Consider the following 17,954-nt stretch of genomic DNA (forward strand, 5'->3'; position numbering starts at 1 on the left):
CTAGAGTAATCATCAATGAAAGTGACGAAATACTCAAAACCACCACTGGCTTGTACATTCAAAGGTCCATAAACATCTAAATGCACAATACCAAGTGGTTCTTTGGCCCTATCACCCTTTGCAGAGAATGGACGCTTGGTCAGTTTGCCTTCTAGACAAGATTCACATACAGGTAATTCACCTAAGGTGAGTTCCCTCAAATGTCCGTCCTTTGTAAGTCTTTGAATCCTATCATAGCCAATGTGACCTAGTCTCAAGTGCCATAAATATATCATATTATCGTTATTGGTCTTTTGACATTTATTGGTCCTAGGTTTAGCTACTTTGAATAAATCATTATTAAGAGCGAGGGGTTCATTAGGTCGCAGAATATAAAACCCGTTTTCCAAACATGCAATACACAATTGTGATCCATTGAAGGAAATAGATATATTAGAACTTGTGATAGTCATAACAAATTGTTCTAATTGCAACATGGAAACTGAAATTAAATTTCTACTAAAATCCGGATTAAAAAACACATCTTTTAAAATTAAGTATTTATTTCCGAACTTCAGACGAGCTATTTCTCTAGCTTGGACCTTAACGAACGCTCTGTTCCCAACTCTAAGCTTTAAGCCGCCTTCGTCCACTTCCTCCCACGATTCAAGAAGCTGTAAAGAGTTACAAACATGGTTAGTAGATCCAGAATCAATAATCCAAACAGATTTATCATTCTTTAAAACACATGTTTCTAAGATAAATGAACTATAATCATCACCTTTGTGTTTTCGCTGCTAGAAACTTGGGGCAATCTCGTTTCCAATGCCCATTCTCTTTGTAGTGAAAACATTTATCTTTACCTTTCTTGTTTTTCATGTTCTTCCCCTTAGGCATATGTGCACGTGGTTGTGCACTCGTCTTTGCAGCCTTTGCAAGCTTGGGGTTGTTGTTTTGCCCACCTTTCCTCTTGTTTCCAGCTTTTGAAGACGAAGCTTGGTTAGCTTCAACCTTAGCTAGATCAGTAGCAACATCAGTAGTCTTATTTTCACCTCCTTTACTAGGTCCACCCATGACAGGTTCAATAATCTGAAGCTCGTTCATGAGCTGCGTCAGACCATAGTTGAGTTGACCATGAGCGTGCAGTCATGGTGCCATTCGAGAATTTACGATGCTATCACGAACGTGTAGAGACGGTGCTATCCAAGCATTTACGGTACCATCACGAGCATTGACGGTGCCATCACTAACGTGCGGACATGGTGCTCGTTCTGAGGATTCCTCAATCATGATGAATTCAGAGTTGTCTCCAGTGAGTTTCTCCATCAAAAGTTGAGAAAGGATGGGAGTAGACACAGACACTACTTTGCTTAAAACTACAAATTATCAATAAAATGGAAATCAATCACATTTGCTCAATAAAACTTCTATTCACACAAATTTCAAGAAATAGCACAACATATACCAAAATATGTAAGATATGAGAAAAAATACCAAAAACAATCATATCTCTATTTCTTTAGGTTTTTAACTAATCTATGATATCCTTGTCTCGGTTGGCGAGAGTAAAAAATACCACTAGTTAAATAGAGTTCGAAACTCATTTAATAATGGACACCACTATTAACAACCTACTATTCGATCAAAATAAGAAAACAAAATCTCTTATTTTATGAGCTAGACCCATGGTTTCAATAATCATATATTTAGTCCTAGTAGTCATCGTAGGGGTGAGTCTAGTAGAATTTGACCTATAATTATCTATCTTTCGAAATCTAACATTGTCAAAATAACTATTGAACACCTTCCGTAGGGGGACGAATCAAAGAGCCTTGAGGCCCCATTAAGCTATTGACTATGTTAAACCAATGGTGGAAATCGAATAAAATCCTTAAAATAAGCTCATTATAAAATTAAAAAAATTGTATTTTTATTATTTATTTTTAGAAAATTAATGACTATGGTTTTCCAAAAAATAAATTAAACAGATTAAATTTTTTAAAACCAAAGTCCTATAATTTCCTATTAATTCTAAAGTGTCACATTGAAACAAATTCAATTAATTTAGAATTAATTTGTTGCTAATCAATATTTAGGTTTAACTAATATAATGAACCTATACAATTAAATCAAACTCAGGTAAATGGGCCTTAACAATTGGGCTTGTATGGAGGAAGGCTGGGTCCAGTATGTCGTTCCCACTACAAAGGCCCCCTATCTTCCATACAAGGTCCAAAAGACAGGAATTTAAACATTCGTTTTATTAATTGTTATTAATTGATTAGGCTCACTATAGTCATGCAAAGCAAATGTGCCTTCACAAGTGGAATCACCCACAAGAGACAAATTTAAACTTTACATTTTCTAATGGGTCCAAATAAAACCTATCATTTTATGAATATTTTATTTGGCAAAATACCATATATCTAACAAATATATGGGTCACTATATGCATCTAAGCCCAATTGCAAAAATACCACATATAGTGCAAACAAACATTTTATAATTGGATGGGCCTAATCATGTTACTATATGAGCAATTCTATGAATTTATGCAAAAATACCACAATTAATTATCTAGAATTTATAAAAAAAATTCAAATTAATTAAATTTTTACAAAAAATAAGTCAATTTAAATGAATTTTATCAACAATTAACAATAGTTAATTTAAATTTCATTTATCAATAATCAACTTGGTTTTAGGTTAATTTGAAAAAAAATATTAATTTAATTTAAATAGGATTTATCAACAATTAACCAAAGTTAATTTAAATCCCATTTATTAAAAAAATATTTTATTAATTGGCTGAGAAAATGATATTTTTCAAAATTTAACCAATTTTAAAATTTAAAAACAATATCTTAACTATTTTCCAAAAATATGTTGTGTTGTTACAACTATTAGCTAATATTTTAATCATTAAAAAAATATAAATAGTTATAACAACCCTAAAATATCTTAAAATAGTTAAACAAATTCAAATATCCATAAAAATATCTAACTAACAATGTTCAAATTTCAAATAATTTAAATATTAAAAACTATAGAATAAAAATATATTTATATTTTCAAATAAAGATTTAATAAAAAAAAATCAAGAATTTAAATGAAAATATCTTAAATATCTGATATCATAATTCTAATATTTTAATATATTAAAATATTTAAAATTAAGTTGTTAGTCTATTTTTAAATTTGAATTTGAATCTTTCTTAGAAAATATATAATTATTTAAATCCCAACTAACAAAAATATCTTATTTAAAAAAAAATAATTTTAAATGATAAAACAAAAAAGATATTTTCGGTTTTGATTATAAATAAAAAATTTCAATAATTTTAATTTTCTTAAATTTTCAAAAAAAAAATTTGGATGAATAGTACACGCGGTACTGTTCACTAGTTACTGTTCATCACGTGCATGCGCGCGGGTGTGGTGTGGGTGCGCGCGTGGGCGTGGCGCGGGTGCGTGCGCATGGCAGCTAGGCAAAAATTTTTTTGAGTAATTTTTCAAACCAAAACAATTTTCTAATTAATTTTTAACATATTTTACACAAAAAAAACATGTATAAAATTAATTTCATAGAAAACACAACAAAATAACCTAACAAATTGCTAAAATTCACATAAAATCAATATGCTTCATAAAAACATGAAAACCATCCAATTATTCAAACATATCAAATAATCCAATTTTAAACATGTTAATGTATGAAAATAAAGATTACCAAAGGCTTTGAGGCCAGTTGTTAGATTACTTATACATGATCTTTATTTATTTTCATGTATATCTAATATTAAACAAATTAATACGAGATAGCCTAAAATATGTTTCTAAAATTGAATTCAAAGAGAAACAAAGAATAGATACTTACAGTATACGCAGCGAAATGAAACAGTCCTTCCTTCAGTTTCTCTAACTCTTGTATCCTCTCTGTCGCAGAGTATTATCAAGAAACTGAACCGATCTTCTATTTTCTTCACAATCTTCCAATGTATCCTTAGAACTACCTAGACTAGTGTGGACAATTCTCAACACATGAGATAGATATAGAGAGAAGAAGAGAAAATAACAAAGAGGCTTAGAAAAGGACTTGTGTTTAGAGAAAATCTAAAACTATCAGAAAACAAGTGATTAAACTTATGTTTTGACTTCTCTCTAAGCACTCCTTTTATAGACTCAATTAGGCCATTTAATTTAATTAAAAAATCAATAAAATAATAGTCATTTTAAAGCCCTAGGTAGAAATTATCATGGGCTTTAGGCCCGTAAAATTTCCCATTTGATTATAAGCCCATTGGACTTAAAATCAAGACCTATATTATTATCTATTGATTTAATTAATTAAATAATTATTTAAATCCTTTATCAAATTAATTATTTATAATTTGAACTTATTTAAACTTATTTATTAATTTAGATACCAATTTATCTTAATTAATAAATCTGCCATAATTTCTCTTTTCTTCTCAAAATTACACAACTCTGTGAAACTATCCAAAATTGACCTAGTCAACTTTGATCATTTTAATTGATAATTAAATCAATTAATTAAGACTATCTAGATGATTTTATCCAAGGTACAAAGGGGACCATGGGCCTATGAAATCAAGCTCCAATAAGTTATCTTAAATCTAACAAATAAATTTACTAACTTATTAATTCCTCGTGACTCCATTATAGACTCGAAATTGCACTCTTGAATTCATAGAACACTCTATAACAAATATAGATACGCTATTAATTATCCATTGTTACAACCATAATTGTCACTCAATCCTCTATAGACGGTCTACAATGAGATATGACTAAAATATCGTTTTACCCCTCATTGTATTTTATCCTTAAAACACTTAGTTCCTTGTAAATGATATTTCAGTAAACTAATTTAATTACTAAAATGAGATCTCTATCATTTAACACCTTGAACTAAACTAAAAGGAAACCATCGTTTCACTTCTTCATCAGAAGCTATAGATGTTCATATCTATGATTAACATTCCCACTCAATTATACTACCGAGTTCCCAAGATGTAAGTATGGGCTAGTCCGTAGGGTAAGCTGGTAACGAACAAGTCAAAGAACTTAAATAATACAATAAGTTAGAATACTAACCACTCAGAATTGAGATTGAATTGACCTATGGTCAACTATATGATATGACTAGAATAGATAATAACAGTATGTTTACTTATCTGTAGTGCACCAATTTTTTTTTTAGTTTATTAAAATTTTTGGTGTTTTATTTTATTTAAGTGTTAAGTGTGGTGAATTGTTTTATTTAAATGTAGTTTATTTTATTTAGTTGTTGTTTGTTTTATTTAATTGTTTGTTATTTTATTTAATTGTTAGAATTGTTTGGTATAATCTTTTTGAATTTAAATTTGTTAGTTGTTTGTTTGATTATTTATTTTTAATATATGAATAATTGGGCAACTTGTTTATTTTACTATTAGTGTTATCTTTTAAATAAGTGTGACAATTGATGTGATTAAAATAGGTTATTTTTTTTAAGTGTGTGCCGAAATGTGTGTGTGTGTGTGTGTGTGTGTATGTGAATGTGTTTTATTTTTCTTTTATTAATTTATTTAGTTATTGTTCCCATTATAGAAAAGGAAACGGTAGTATGAATCTAGACCTAATGTGAGTCTTGAGCATTTTTCCTTTTAATTATGAAAAGAAAAGAAAATAGAAAAGAAAAGAAATATAAGTTGTCATCTTGTAGGAAAAGATGACAAGGTTGATTTTTGATTTGGTTCACATTAGGATAAGGGTTTAGGTGAGGTGTAAGGAGAGGAAATGATGGGATTTAGCTTAAATTATGGGACAAGAATTTGGCGATTCATACTTGAGTCCTTTTCTTAAGGTTAGGTCACTAGAGGCTATAGATAGGAGAGTATGGAAGCCTTGGCATTCTTTTGCTTGTGGCTGCCAAAATTAGAGAGAAGGAGAGAGAGAGAAAGGCGTGAATGAGAGAGCAAGTGGAGGAGAAAGGAAGAAGAAGAAGGAGGTCCTAGGTATGGTTTTCTTATGGTTCCTTGTTATTTTCTTAAGATTAAGGTTTATCTTCCCCATCATCTTAAGTCTTTTTTTTTCAATGTTCTTCTTCTTCATGGGTTTCAAAAACCCTAGGGTATTCAAGGGTGATTATCACTTGGGTGTTGATCAAGTTGTGTTCTTGATTTTACAATCAAGAGAGGTATTGAATCTCTACCCCTAATGCTATGGTGTTCTCTTGAGTTATTAGATTTGTAGATATTTTTCAATATGTTGATGCATGGGGGATTGATCTAGGCGTGGGTAGGGGTTTATGGTGTTGGTTTGATTTTTCTTGTTGTATGTTCATAATATGTGTAATGAGATGATTATTGAAATATGATGTTGATAATATTCTATAATTTTATGTATGTATGTTTCAGCCTATGTGGTTTGGGCATATTGGGTTGTTTTATTTTGTGTCACATTTACATGTTAGAAACATGCTAGGTTTCATGTGTATATAGATGGGGTTTTTGTGTAAATTATTGTTGGGTACCCTAGGTGTTTCGGCCTAGGGGTGATGTTCAAGCATAATTGTTTTCTTATATATTTTAAATCAATTGTGAATCTAGAAACATGATAGGGTGTATATGAGATTTTGTATTAATATATTATAGTATGCATGAAAAATAATAGGAACATGTTAGGTTTAATATAAAAGCATAGATGAGGATTTGTGTTATGTTATTCATGCATGTTGTATTATTATTTTGTTGGGTTGCATGCATGAACCCATTAGAAAAAGAATAAGGTTTTATAAGGTTGTATATGAATATGTGTTAGTTATGTTCTTTGAATTATTTGTATAATCAGAGCATGTTAGGATTTGTGAATTATTGTGTTAATGAAACATGAATGGTCTTGTATGAATTTTATGAGGCATGAGGTAAAAGATAAAATTCATGGTGATTTATGCTTGCTGATTTTGTGAATAAATTGTGAAAAGATTGATGAAATAAGGATATGTATGCATAAGAATGATTCTAATGATATGTGGTGTTTGTGAAAATAAAATGGCGTTTTAATTCACAATTAAAATGATGTTTTTGCACTAATAATTACCTACAGATTTTTTCTTATATTTTTGAGAAAATATGAGTTTTAAAAATAAGGATGGTGATTTTAATGATAAATTTGATTGCTGGAATTTTTGTTTAAAAATGTAAAGTGTGTTTCAATAAAATGAATTTGATTGGTATTTTGAAATAAATAAATAACCTAAACTATGGTAAAATTTGAAAGTGGTATTTTTAATATAATATGAGTGATTATTTTACAAGTTATGATTTCTTTAATTAGATTAAGAAAAATGTTGGATTTAATTCACTTGTGATTTTTAAATAATGGCTAAAAGTTTAGTTTAAAAAGTTTTAAATAGTTATTTAATTTTCACATATGAATTTGTGTTACATAAAAATTTAGTATTAAAAATAATTCAAACAAAAAATATTTTTTCCCACACTTAAAATTTATGTTTTTCTCACATCAATTATGAAATTCTATTAACTTAAATTAAATCGTTATTTTTCTAAGGAGACATGATAATCATAGGTATTTTCTTTTTAAAATAATTTCCAATACCTTTGCTTTTCTTTGTAATTAAAAATAATAAATGGGTCTTTTATATATTCTTAATGGCTAAGTAAAATTATTTATATGAAATAAAAATAATGTCTTGGGAGATTTAATCGACCTAGTAATTTTAAGAAGATAAACAATGGTAAACAAAACATGCTACAAGACTATTATTTATAAATGATAGAAGTAAGACGCATAGAATTATCGTTTTTAACGCTACATTTACGCAACATTCCCACGTATGCATGTTACATGCAAATTCACTTTTACGTCCAAAATAATGTCTATTATGCAATCGTGTAGTTTTTATAGAAAGATCGTGCATGCAATATAGGTAGAATGAGTATTATTCTTTTTATGACCTTATGTGTAACCAAGCATATTGTATGTTGTGTGTAACTCTCACCATGTGTGCATGACCCATGCACACATGAGTTGTATGAAAGGGGAAAATAGTTATTATATGAAGCTAAGAAATGTCGTTTTGATTATGGTCTAGGCTCGTTGAGAAGTTGTGGTTTTACTTAACTTGGACCTGAGGTAAGGAAGTTAGATAGAATTTATGAATGTTATATTATGAATGGTAAGACTGTTGTGTGAATGAAATGTTATGATTTATGAATGCCATAATGTGATGATATGTTGGCTTGTATGAATATTGTATGATATGAATGGATGTTAGCGTGATGAACGCGACACATCAAAATGGGTTGCTAAGGATAAAGAAGACATAACCCGAGTTACTAAGGATATGAAGACGTAACTCCATGGGCGGACATGACGAGGTTATTCAAGGACCAGAGACTCTTGTTTACCTCAAAGGGTGGCATGGACAAGTTAGCGGGCCATGTTCACAAGGAATTGTTTATGAATGTGTTATGATGTCTGGTGATGTTTATGATTATGTTATGATGTTTGGTGATGTTTATGATTTTGTTATGATGTTTATGATTTTGGTTATGATGTTATAATGTTTATGATATGACGGTGGCATTATGTTTATGTTTATGATATTGATGCCAATTTTATGATGATGCTATGATGTACTTTCTTGCTGGGCTTTTAGCTCACCCCCTTACTTTCCCTTCCAGGTAGCAAATAGGTTTCTCTGTGGCACGCGTGGTGATGTGGGGAGTTCTGTCGTCCTGGTGTGTATTGCGTGGGGCATCCTATGGACGAGAAACGATCAACTTTAAACGCCATTTTTAATAATGTTATGTTTAATGAAATTTTTCTTAAAATTTTCAGTGGGACATAAACTTTTGTTTGTTTTAGAACTTTGCATAAAACTAATATTTTCTTTTTGAACTTTTGGGCCCAATTTGCATGTTTTAAGCAAGACCCCACTGAAACCTTTATAATAAGTGGCTTTTCTATTATAAACCATTGAAAATGTGAATGTTTTATTAAGTACTAGTTAAGGGCGTTTTTACAAATGGTATCAGAGACGGTCGTCCCTGTTTTCCAAGAACCCTCCCCATACATGCTAAAGACGGGAAAATCTCTCATCAACGCGTCGTAAGTACTTGCTCTAAATGTCATCTATATTTTTTTTCCTACTTTTAAATTTTGTAGATTTGTAATTGCTGTGTAGAATGTATGCCTCTAGTAATTAGGACTTCTAGAAGGAAACTTCTCGATGTGATCAGTGGGATCTCAAGGGTTCATATAGATGATGTAAACGACGGAGATGAGTCGATATCAACTCCCCGAAAGATGTTTGTTGTGAATGAATGTATTTAATGGATGAGATGCATCATAGGAAATCGCAAGTATGACATTATCAAGTTTCAAGTAAAGCGAAGAATGGAATACGTCTATGATAATATAACTGGACCCTATCAAGATCAAAGGACACATAAACTTTGCGATGCGATTGTTAATATAGACATAGGTTAGGGATTTTACTCCAAGACATTATCTTGCGAGGTGATGTTGTTAACTAGATAGATACGTGCAGTAGCAGAGGAGCACACAAAGTGGACACGCCACAACATTTGGTAGCAAATATCAGCAAAATCTCGATGGAGTAAATGGAGAATAAGGAGGCGGAGAGGCGAGCAAATCCACAATAACATAGTTCAACATAGAGGACAATGTCAAGCTACGAATTGATGCAACAATGAGGATAAGTAATGAGTTTCGACATGACAAAATAAGGCAAAGGATACTAGTACAGACTACGGATTTCCAAGGACAACAAGATAATTAGCAATCCTAAAGATGGATGCTAGAATTTGGTGGGACATGGTTAAGAAGACACAAACTTTAGACACCATGACTTAGGCTGACTTTGTACAAGTTTCCAGAAAAAGTACTACAATGCTACAGTACTAGCAACTAGAGTTATTGAGTTTGTGACACTGATTCAAGGTAGTCTTCCAGTCACAGAGCATGTCTAGAAGTTTGACAGACTGGAAGGGTTTACATCTGAAATAGTCTCAACAAAGGCCGTGAGAGTTCAAGGATTCTTAAGGGGACTGAAGCCTATGATTGTCAGGGACATCAAAATTACTAGTACAGAGCTAGTTAGCTATGCTGAGATTCTGGACAAAGCTTTAGACACTGAGTATATGAAGAGTTGTATATGAAAGTATGATGCTGCAAGGAAAGAGGCCAATAAGAGTAAGATCTTTCAGGAGAGTAACAAGAGGAGGCCTAATAGGGACAAAGTAGTGGCACTGAAAAAAGGCCCAAGGTCACATCTCCCAATGGAAATCACAACAACCACAACAATCGCAATAATGGTTAAAACTGTGGGAATCATCGAAGCAATAAAGTTGAGCACCCCAGTTGTCCTAAATGCTTGAGATGGCATATGGGAAAATGTCAAGACGACACCAACAAATGTACAAGCATAGTCAGGCAAGACATCTGAGAAAATATTGTCCACAATAGAAAGCGGGACAGGATAGTAACAGCAACCTAGTGCCAGCACGAGTTTTTGCTTTAACCCAGAATGAAGCAGCCAACCATAACACCATAGTCACAGGTTATCTCCCTATATCTGGTATGATGTGTAGAGTCCTCATTGATTCTGGAGTGACTCATTCATATGTTTCCATGAATGTGATTGATAGATTGAATATGCCTTATAAGCTATTTGAACATAACTTTAGCACAATGTTGCAACCGGGAGATATGCTGTTGTCAAATAAGTGGTTACCATCAACACTTGTAATGGTAGAGGGTAGAGAGTGCCCAGCAGACCTTATAGAACTAAGTGTACTAGATTATGATGTCATACTCAGCATGGATTGGTTATCCAAACATGGGGCTATGATAGACTGTCGAACGAAGACCGTAGAGTTCAAGCCAAAGGAAGGAGAGGTCTTTTCCTTTAGAGGCAAAGTAGCGGGTTTTCGAACACCCATAATATTTGCACTGGAAGCACGGAATATGATGCAACATGGTTGTTCGGCATTTCTGACTAGTGTAGTGGATAAGTCTAAGGAGTCAGAATTAAAGCAAAAAATGTGCATATTATTTGTCAATTCCCGGAGGTGTTTTCCGATGAATTACCAGGACTACCCCCGGACAGAGAAATCAAGTTTGTAATCAAGGTTGCACCAGAAACAACACCGATCTCTAAAGAACCCTAACGAATGTCGCCTGCAGAGTTAAAGGAACTTAAGAACCAGCTACAAGAGTTGTTGGATAAGGGGTTCATAAGACCTTGCTATTCGCCATGGGAAGCACCAGTCTTTTTTGTGAAAAAGAAGGACGGGAGTATGAGAATGTGCATTGAACACTGAGAAATCAATAAGGTCACCATTAAGAATAAATATCCTTTGCCTAGGATAGACGACCTTTTTGATCAACTGCAAGGGGAGCAATATTCTCGAAGATTGATCTGCGATCCGGGTACCATCAGTTGAAAGTGAAAGAGGGGGACATTCCGAAAACGGCCTTCAAAACTTGCTATGGGCACTATGAATTCTTAGTGATGTCTTTTGGACTCACCAACGGCCCAACAACCTTTATGGACATGATGAATAGGGTATTTAAGGATTTCTTGGACAAGTTTGTAGTAGTGTTCATATATGATATCCTCATTTACTCGAAGACCAAGGAGGAGCACGAGGAGCATTTGAGATTGACTCTGAACAGATTACGGGAACATCAATTGTACGCCAAGTTCTCTAAATGTGAGTTTTGGCTGGAACAGGTAACTTTCCTAGGGCATATAGTGTCCAAGAATGGAACAGCAGTAGACCCATCAAAGATCGAGGCCATTAGAGACTGGCCCCAGCCAAAGAATGCCTAAGAAGTTCAAAGCTTCTTAGGATTGGCAGGTTACTATAGGAAGTTTGTTGAGGGTTCTCAAAGATCGCAACACCATTAACCAACTTAACTCACAAGCATAAGAAAATTTCATGGACAGAGAAATGTGAAGAAAGCTTTCAAACCATGAAGGATAAATTGATTTCTGCGCCTATCTTTTGTGTTCCCACTGAGGGCGGGAAATTTGTAGTGTATTGTGACGCATCAAAGAACGGTTTGGGATGTGTGTTGATACAAGATGGGAAGGTGGTAGCTTATGCTTCTAGACAACTCAAGGATTATGAGCAACAGTATCCCACTCATGACCTTGAATTGGCAGCAGTAGTGTTCGCACTAAAGATATGGAGACATCACCTATACGGAGAAAAGTGTGAGATATACACCGACCACAAAAGTCTAAAGTGCTTCATCACACAAAAGGAACTAAATATGAGGCAACGAATGTGGTTGGAATTAGTAAAGGACTATGACTGTGAGATTCTATACCACCCAGGCAAGGCCAACGTGGTTGCAGATGCTTTAAGCAGACGGGGACATGGGAGTGTCTCAGCACTACATACAATAAAGATGCCTCTACAGAAAGAGATCATAAATTCCAGCATCGAAATTGTGACGGGAAGTTTGGAGAAACTCACATTGCAATCCTCCCTATTGGAACAAATTCGAGAAGGACAGAAATTGGATGAAGCCTTAGTGAAACAAGAGGCTTTGGGACAAGAAGGTGGTAGCAACGATTTCACAATGTCTAATGGTGGATTGCTGAGATACAAGGATAGGATTTGCGTGCCTGACAATGCTGAAATTAAGGAAAGTATTATGAAAGAAGCGCACACAACGCCTTATTCCTTGCACCCAGGGTCCACGAAAATGTACCAAGACCTTAAGGCATTATATTGGTGGCATGGAATGAAGAGGGACATTGCTGAGTTTGTTGCTAGATGTTTGACATGCTAGCAAGTCAAAGCGGAACACCAGAGGCCAGCAGGGTTGCTTCAACCGCTCTACATTCCTGAATGGAAATGGGAGGATATCGCAATGGGTTTCGTGGTAGGGTTGCCTAGAACCACCAAGCAGCACGACTCATTGTGGGTGATAGTAGATAGACTCACTAAGTCTACCCATTTTCTGCCTGTCAAGACCACATACTCGGCGGATCAATATGCTGACTTGTATGTTAGTGAGATAGTGAGACTTCATGGGGTGCCAAAGTCGATAATTTCTGATCGTGGGTCAGTTTTCACATCGAAATTTTGGAAAGGGCTACAGAGAGCTATGGGATCAAAACTAAAGTTTAGCCCCACGTTTCATCCTCACACCGATGGCCAGTCTGAGAGGACTATTCAGATTTTAGAAGACATGTTGAGGTGTTGTGCTTTGGACTTTTCAGAGTCTTGGAACCGATATCTACCCCTAATGGAGTTCTCGTAAAATAACAGTTACTAATCTACTATTCGGATGGATCCCTATGAGATGCTTTATGGGTGTAGGTGTAGATCTCCTCTGCACTGGGATGAGGTTGGGGAGAAACAGATTTTAGGCCCTGAAGCAGTTAGGGAAGCCAGGCGATTGAGAAGATTCGCCAAAGGATGCTTACTGCGTAGAGTAGGCGAAAGAGCTACGTTGACCTCAAGAGAAGAGACATTGAGTTTTCAGTGGGCGCGTTTGTTTTCCTGAAGGTCTCGCCAATGAAGGGTGTTATGCGTTTTGGAAAGAAAGGGAAGTTAAGCCCTAGATATATTGGTCCATTTGAGATATTGGACAGAGTAGGGCAAGTTGCGTACCGTTTGGCACTGCCCCCAGTATTATCTTAAACACATAACGTCTTTCACATCTTGATGTTGCTTAAGTATGTGTCAGACCCCTCTCATGTGTTGAGCTACGAGCTGTTACAGTTGAAGCAGGACCTGAGTTATGATGAACAACCTGAGCGCGTTATTGAAAATGGAATCAAGGAAATGAGATCCAAAAGGATTCCACTAGTTAAGGTCATGTGGAAGAACAGTACGGAACGAGAAGCAACATGGGAGTTGGAGGAGGACATGAAAGCAAGATACCCTAAATTATTTGGAAAGAAAGAATTTCGGGACGAAATTCCTTTTAAGGAGGGTATATTGTAGTGCACAAATTTTTTTTTTTGTTTATTAAAATTTTTGGTGTTTTATTTATTTAAGTGTTAAGTGTGGTGAATTGTTTTATTTAAATGTTATTTATTTTATTTAGTTGTTGTTTGTTTTATTTAATTGTTTGTTATTTTATTTAATTGTTAGAATTGTTTGGTATAATCTTTTTGAATTTAAAATTGTTAATTGTTTGTTTGATTATTTATTTTTAATATGTGAATAATTGGGTAACTTGTTTATTTTACTATTAGTGTTGCATTTTAAATAGGTGTGACAATTGATGTGAGTAAAATAGGTTTTTTTTTTAAGTGTGTGCCAAAATGTGTGTGTATGTGAATGTGTTTTATTTTTCTTTTATTAATTTATTTAGTTATTGTTCCCATTATAGAAAAGGAAAGAGTAGTATGAATCTAGACCTAATGTGAGTCTTGAGCCTTTTTCCTTTTAATTATGAAAAGAAAAGAAAATAGAAAAGAAAAGAAATATAAGTTGTCATGTTGTAGGAAAAGATGACAAGGTTGATTTTTGATTTGGTTCACATTAGGATAAGGGTTTAGGTGAGGTGTAAGAAGAGGAAATGATGGGATTTAGCTTAAGTTATGGGATAGGAATTTGGCTTTTCATACTTGAGTCCTCCTCTTAAGGTTAGGTCACTAGAGGCTATAAATAGGAGAGTATGGAAGTCTTGGCATTCTTTTGCTTGTGGCTGCCGAAATTAGAGAGAAGGAGAGAGAGAGAGAGAGGCGTGAAAGAGAGAGAAAGTGGAGGAGAAAGGAAGAAGAAGAAGGAGGTCCTAGGTATGGTTTTCTTATGGTTCCTTGTTATTTTCTTAAGATTAAGGTTTATCTTCCCCATCATCTTATGTCTTTTTTTTCTTTCTATGTTCTTCTTCTTCATGGGTTTCAAAAACCCTAGGGTATTCAAGGGTGATTATCACTTGGGTGTTGATCAAGTTGTGTTCTTGATTTTACAATCAAGAGAGGTATTGAATCTCTACCCCTAATGCTATGGTGTTCTCTTGAGTTATTAGATTTGTGGATATTTTTCAATATGTTGATGCATGGGGGATTGATCTAGGCGTGGGTAGGGGTTTATGGTGTTGGTTTGATTTTTCTTGTTGTATGTTCATAATATGTGTAATGAGATGATTATTGAAATATGATGTTGATAATATTCTATAATTTTATATATGTATGTTTCAGCCTATGTGGTTTGGGCATATTGGGTTGTTTTATTTTGTGTCACATTTACATGTTAGAAACATGCTAGGTTTCATGTGTATATAGATGAGGTTTTTGTGTAAATTATTGTTGGGTACCCTAGGTGTTTCAGCCTAGGGGTGATGTTCAAGCATAATTGTTTTCTTATATGTTTTAAACCAATTGTGAATCTAGAAACATGATAGGGTGTATATGAGATTTTGTATTAATATATTATGGTATGCATGAAAAATAATAGGAACATGTTAGGTTTGATATAAAAGCATAGATGAGGATTTGTGTTATGTTATTCATGCATGTTGTATTATTATTTTGTTGGGTTGCATGCATGAACCCATTAGAAAAAGAATAAGGTTTTATAAGGTTGTATATGAATATGTGTTAGTTATGTTCTTTGAATTATTTGTATAATAAAAGCATGTTAGGATTTGTGAATTATTGTGTTAATGAAACATGAATGGTCTTGTATGAATTTTATGAGGCATGAGGTAAAATATAAAATTCATGGTGATTTATGCTTGCTGATTTTGTGAATAAATGGTGAAAAGATTGATGAAATAATGATATGTATGCATAAGAATGATTCTAATGATAAGTGGTGTTTATGAAAATAAAATGGTGTTTTAATTCACAATTAAAATGATGTTTTTGCACAAATAATTACCTACATATTTTTTCTTATATTTTTGAGAAAATATGAGTTTTAAAAATAAGGATGGTGATTTTAATGATAAATTTGATTGCTGGAATTTTTGTTTAAAAATGTAAAGTGTGTTTCAATAAAATGAATTTGATTGGTATTTTGAAATAAATAAATAACCTAAACTATGGTAAAATTTGAAAGTGGTATTTTTAATATAATATGAGTGATTATTTTACAAGTTATGATTTCTTTAATTAGATTAAGAAAAATGTTGGATTTAATTCACTTGTGATTTTTAAATAATGGCTAAAAGTTTAGTTTAAAAAGTTTTAAATAGTTATTTAATTTTCACATATGAATTTGTGTTACATAAAAATTTAGTATTAAAAATAATTCAAACAAAAAATATTTTTTCCCACACTTAAAATTTATGTTTTTCTCACATCAATTATGAAATTCTATTAACTTAAATTAAATCGTTATTTTTCTAAGGAGACATGATAATCATAGGTATTTTCTTTTTAAAATAATTTCCAATGCCTTTGCTTTTCTTTGTAATTAAAAATAATAAATGGGTCTTTTATATATTCTTAATGGCAAAGTAAAATTATTTATATGAAATAAAAATAATGTCTTGGGAGATTCAACCTAGTAATTTTAAGAAGATAAACAATGGTAAACAAAACATGCTACAAGACTATTATTTTAAAACGATAGAAGTAAGACGCATGGAATTATCGTTTTAAACCCCACATTTACGCAACATTCCCACGTATGCATGTTACATGCAAATTCACTTTTACGTCCAAAATAATGTCTATTATGCAACCATGTAGTTTTTATAGAAAGATCGTGCATGCAATATAGGTAGAATGGGCATTATTCATTTTATGACCTTATGTGTAATAACCAAGCATATTGTATGTTGTGTGTAACTCTCACCATGTGTGCATGGCCCATGCACACATGAGTTGTATGAAAGGGCAAAATAGTAATTATATGAAGCTAAGAAACGTCGTTTTGATTATGGTATAGGCTCGTTGAGAAGTTGTGGTTTTACTTATCTTGGACCTGAGGTAAGGAAGTTAGATAGTAACCCGAGTTACTAAGGATATGAAGACGTAACTCCATGGGCGGACACGCCGAGGTTATTCAAGGACCAGAGACTCTTGTTTACCTCAAAGGGTGGCATGGACAAGTTAGCGGGCCATGTTCAAAAGGAATTGTTTATGAATGTGTTATGATGTCTGGTGATGTTTATGATTATGTTATGATGTTTGGTGATGTTTATGATTTTGTTATGATGTTATGATGTTTATGATTTTGGTTATGATGTTATAATGTTTATGATATGACGGTGGCATTAAGTTTATGTTTATGATATGACAGTGGCATTATGTTTATGTTTATGATATTGATGCCAATTTTATGATGATGCTATGATGTATAAAGATGAATGATAGTGTTTGTAATTTGATGTATCTTACTTGCTTGTTGTTTGTACTTCCTTGCTGGGCTTTTAGCTCACCCCCTTACTTTCCCTTCCAGGTAGCAAATAGGTTTCTCTGTGGCACGCGTGGTGATGTGGGGAGTTCTGTCGTCCTGGTGTGTATTGCGTGGGGCATCCTATGGATGAGAAACGATCAAATTTAAACGCCATTTTTAATAATGTTATGTTTAATGGGATTTTTCTTAAAATTGTCAGTGGGACATAAACTTTTGTTTGTTTTAGAACTTTGCATAAAACTGATATTTTCTTTTTGAACTTTTGGGCCCAATTTGAATGTTTTAAGCAAGACCCCACTGAAACCTTTATAATAAGCGACTTTTCTATTATAAATCATTGAAAATGCGAATGTTTTATTAAGTACTAGTTAAGGGTGTTTTTACATTATCTTATCAACTGTCAATATCTGTCTTGTCCGATGTAACTAATACATCCGATCTTATCTACTTTGCTAATGTTCTGGAAATAACATAACACTGTAATATGTAAGTAGATCATATCGTAGATTGGAAAGTCAGTTTAAATCCTATGCACTGACTAGTCTTAGGACTAACTTATTTTGAACATATAATCATATTTAT

At 33.1% G+C, this 17,954-nt stretch overlaps 1 long non-coding RNA gene across 1 annotated transcript; it reads left to right on the plus strand.

The window, feature by feature from the left end:
• The first annotated feature begins 5,492 nt into the window (after window positions 1–5,492).
• LOC133818124 (uncharacterized) lies at window positions 5,493–9,033 on the plus strand. Its single transcript, XR_009885797.1, has 2 exons — window positions 5,493–6,181; window positions 8,691–9,033. It is a non-coding gene; the product is annotated as an uncharacterized LOC133818124 (long non-coding RNA).
• Window positions 9,034–17,954: the final 8,921 nt, after the last annotated feature.

Source organism: Humulus lupulus, chromosome 1, assembly GCF_963169125.1.
Source record: "Humulus lupulus chromosome 1, drHumLupu1.1, whole genome shotgun sequence".
NCBI classification, from domain to species: Eukaryota; Viridiplantae; Streptophyta; class Magnoliopsida; order Rosales; family Cannabaceae; genus Humulus; species Humulus lupulus.